We start from the raw sequence: 4,695 nt of genomic DNA on the forward strand, positions 1-4,695 counted from the left end.
GAAGAATGAAGAGGACTGCGCAGAGCACAAAGCAAAGGCTTCACTCCATTCTTTTCGGTTTAATCTTTCCAAACTTCTATTTTATTTTTGTTTTAATAATGTGTAATTAAATTTATTTTGGCTAGAGGTTAATTCAAAGCCATGAATATATTTGTAATATGAATTGATTACCTTCGGTTGTGATTTCATAAGTTGTGATTTCAATTTACTTATCCGTTCGTATAAAAACTGATTTGTGTATGTTGGTTGAGAGTGCACGCTTAATTTACATGCATGAATTTGATGCTAGAATATAAGTGAATTTCACCTAATCGTTATGAACTTATTTTCACAAGTAGTAAAGGTTGCTAGTCACAATCACGTTAAGTAGATTCTTGGCAAGAGTATCATGCTTTTCATAGTTACGAATGCCTCGTCAATGCTTATAGTTTTCACAAAGTTTAATGATCTTTGATTGTATCGCTATTGTTGTCACAGCCCGTTCCAAATTATTATATTCGTGGCTGTGAATGGACGAAATTGCCCTTAAGAAATACTAAGTTTGTGAAGCTCAAGTTGCTAATTATCTAGGTTCCTAAGTTTTGAAAATAAAATGGAATTTAATAAGGATGGAACTTAGATTTTTAGGTTAAAATGTTAAAGTTTGGTGTTTGGAGATTGGAATAAGGACCACGTGGGATCCCCACATCCCTCAAAACCCTCCTCATTTCCCGTATACTGTCCTTCATACTCTCTCTCTCTTCCTCAGACCTCACTCTCTCTCTCTCACCCTCTCGAACACACGGACCACCACCAAAACCACCCTAAATCTATACCAACGTCAAGTTTGAGACCACCATTGGAATCCTGAGGACTTCACGATCACGTTGGTATCCATTTCAGGTAAGTTTTACTTCGGAAAACCTAGATTCTAAACTCCCCATGAAAGTGTACTGTTCATGAGCTTTGAATTGGTTGATTTTTAGGACAATCCAAGCTCATAGTGAGCTTAGTGAGGTCCCAAGGAAGCTCGGAGTGCTTCGTTGGAAGTTTTTGGACGTAAGAACACGGAGATCGACAAGTTCAAAGTTTGGCCGGAGCTTTCGAGGCTCTTTCCGGCGAATCCCCGGCGAGTTAGGAGTCGAGGTAGGTATCAATCTCTTCGTCTCGTCAAGTACTACAACTTTCCTTTTTGTTTCACTCAATTTCGTTGAGTATTGAAGAAGTTATACTCATTTGAAAAATACCCAGTTTCCGGCGACCTCCGAGGCTTTCGAGGCAGTTTCCGGCCAAACCACGGAGAACTAGGTGTTGTGCAAGGTACCATTCTCTTTGTCTCTTCAAGGGCTACAACTTTCGTTTTTGAATCACTTGATTTCGTTGAGAAATGACAAAGTTATGGCAATTTGAAAAACGGCCGCCGGAAAAACCAGTCCGGCGACCCAAGGAAGAAGAAGGTGCGCGTGGGGGCGCGTAGGTCCGTGCCTTCCTTGGCGCGTGGGGGCGCGTGCTACAGTAAAAAATTATTTTAAAAATATGTCGACGTCCGTGACGTCGAGTAGATCACCGTGGTATATTCATATACCCAAATTGAGCACCGTATGAGAAAGTTATTAAGGATTGTTGGTTAGGTGTTCGAATAACGTTTTATAGTTTTCACATTTAGGTAAAAATGTGAATTGACGATCCGACCGTTGGATGGTGATGAAATTTTAGGATGTTGTCCTAGAGATATATTGTGGACCTCTGGAAGTTATGGATTTAAAATCTGAGTGGCAGATCTTCCGGATCGAACTACGTAGTGACGTATTTTATATAAGTTATATATTCTATCGATATGAATTCTGAGGTTGGATTTGATTACTATTCTAGGCGGCGATCGTCGTGACGCCTTGATGTGTGGTGCTAGGGAGTTGTTGGACGAACTCCAGGTGAGTGGGCAGTTTTGTTTTCCGTATATATATATACTTGACGTTTCCCAGAAATTGAATTGAAATGAAAATATGTTTAAAATGAAATGCATATGAGTTATGTGGAAAAACGGGAAGTGAAATACCATGCATAGAATTGATATGAAAAGTATATAGAAATGTGAGTTGAAATGCCATGCATGAATTAATATATGATGCATATGTATGAATTGGTGCGGTGGACGCACAGGTAAGAATTGATTTATGATGCATATGTATGAATTGGTGCGGTGGACGCACAGGTAAGAATTGATTTATGATGCATATGTATGAAATGGTGCGGTGGACGCACATGTGAGTATTTATTTCTGTTATGATGATGTTGATGTATATTGGGCTCAAATCCTGCACCATAGTTTAGTGCTTATAGTATTCACCGCATCGCACGCTCGTCTTGGATCCAAGTAGATGCTAGTCGTACAGTCCACGTGGAGTGGGTACGACAGGCCAGTCGCGAGAGTGTTAGTGAGATTCCGACTGGTGGGTGACCTTAGATTATGTGCACAGATGATTTATGAGAAGCACTAGAGCGTAACTTATGTGCAGAAGGCCGTACAGGTCACGTGGAGTGACTCCGGCAGAGTGTGAGATTGATAGATTTTGAGCTCTAGGTTCAACCGTACAAGGCTATTAGAGGGCCTCCGGTTGATTACTTTATTGCACCTGATATGATTTATGTTGATGCATTCATATTATACTGTTGAATTTAGACATGGCATGGCATATTTGTACTGAAAAATGTTGAGTTAATGAATTGAAGTATTGAGAATATATATGTATATTTATATTTTACATTTCTGGGAAAGTATACAGGTTTTACGGAGAGGGGTTACAACGTTTTGAGAAATGTTTGGATTTGAAAAAGAATTGTTTTACTGACCCACTCAATTTTGGTTTTGCGCCCCTCCAGGTTCATGAATCACAAAGGTGTGGTGACTACGAGGAATTCGACGGTGTTCTGACAGATTGGACAAAATTAGGACTCACTTTCGGGTGTATCAACTTAGGAATTGTATCTTAAAGCTTCCGTACTGTGCAAATGGTTACGTCACTCTCACGTGACGGCCAGCATGCCCTCCTTCGGGACGGGGTGTGTCAATTGTGCTTTTCACGTAGGGGACTTTTGAAGAATGTTTTGAATTGTTGTATGCGTTTTTCCGTCCAATTCAATAACTTAAGGAAAACTTGAAGATTAAAAAAGTGCTGTTCACGGTTAATCTGGAGTATTGAGATTCACAATTTATTGAAAGAACAACTGAAAATCAATTTAGGTTGCATATGTGTCATGTGTGGAGAAGAACCCTCTAGCTAGTCCGTCATTTATCCTTTCACCTTAATTTCATGTTTTTGTCAATTCTGTAATCTAATTAAGTTTAATTTACTTTTCATCAAAACCAAACACCCATCCATTATTAAATTATATTATTTATTTAGTTTTCTTTATTGTTAGTCTTTTAATTTAATTTCCGTCCATTTCAGTTCCTAGTGTTTAATTTAATTGTTTTCATTATTTTGAGTCATTTTAAGTGTGTTTCGAGTTATTAGAGTTTTTAGCCTAGTTTTGTGTCCTTGAGTCTTATTTAATATTTTTAAGTTAATTTAATAGATTAGCAATCCCTCCTAATCCCCGGCCTAGAACGATACCCTACTTACATCTATACTACAATTGTCAAAAAGAGGGTTTAATTTGTGTGCTTATATATTTCGCATCAAATTTTGGCGCCGTTGCCGGGGATTAGTAACTTTGCTAATCCTTTTATTTTTGTTTTTGTTTATGTTTATATTGGTGTTTGTGTATTTTACTTTTGATATTTGATTTATTTTTCTTTCTTTGATTTTAGGTTCAAATGGAGCCGAGGGAAATTTAAAGGAAAGATGCGTCCGGCTAAAGACGTTAAATCAAGCGCTTCTTGGGAGGCAACCCAAGCATTCAACGAAGGGAGACTTTGGAATCGCTAACCCAATCAGATTTGCATTTTTACACCCTTATCTTTAATGCTTTCATTTTGTCTTGTTTAGTTAGTTGTGTTATTTGTTTGATTTCTGTGAGTTTGTGTTATTTAGTTTAAGTGTGGGGGAAGGTTAACCAAAGTCTCTTTACATTAATTTACATATATAAAAAAAATAAAAAAAATAAAAATAAAAAAAAAAAAAGATAAAATTTAAAATTAATGATAAAAAAAAAAATTACATAAAAAAAAAATAAAAAATAAAAAAAAATTTAAAAAATAAAAATAAAAAAATAAAAAATAGAAAATAAAATAAAATAAAATAAAATAAAATAAAAAAAGTAAAAAGTAAGTACAAATATTTTACAATGATGTAAACTAATAGTATTCATTGGTCGGGTGATGCTTCAGTAGTAGGCGGGGCTTCAGCAGTCGGCGGGGCCACAGAAGGAGGAGGCAGCAGAGGTTGATCAGTTGGAGCTTCACTACGCGGTGCCGCTCCAGAAGACGAAGGCAGATGTTGTTGGAACAAACCCACAAACCTCCGATGATCAAGTAAAATTTGACCATCGGTGTCCTGCATCTGGTCAATCTTCCTCTTCATGCTGGTGGCATAGCTGTGTGCGAGCTTATGCAATTCCTTATTCTCATGCTTGAGCCCTTTAATCTCTTGCTTGAGACTCTGTATTTCAGCCACCAAGGATTCAACGTGACGGGTTCGGGCATATAGGCGTTGGGCCATGTTGGATACGGAACCCGCACACTGCACACTGAGAGCCAGAGACTCCTTGACCGCC

General features: G+C 37.8%; 1 long non-coding RNA gene across 1 annotated transcript; it reads left to right on the forward strand.

Moving 5' to 3' along the window:
• The first annotated feature begins 701 nt into the window (after positions 1 to 701).
• Positions 702 to 3,100, forward strand: LOC139189299 (uncharacterized). The gene is made up of 5 exons (XR_011573069.1): positions 702 to 882; positions 966 to 1,125; positions 1,231 to 1,299; positions 1,852 to 1,910; positions 2,860 to 3,100. It is a non-coding gene; the product is annotated as an uncharacterized lncRNA (long non-coding RNA).
• Positions 3,101 to 4,695: the final 1,595 nt, after the last annotated feature.

The sequence above is a fragment of the Malus domestica genome, chromosome 11 (assembly GCF_042453785.1).
Source record: "Malus domestica chromosome 11, GDT2T_hap1".
Taxonomy (NCBI): domain Eukaryota; kingdom Viridiplantae; phylum Streptophyta; class Magnoliopsida; order Rosales; family Rosaceae; genus Malus; species Malus domestica.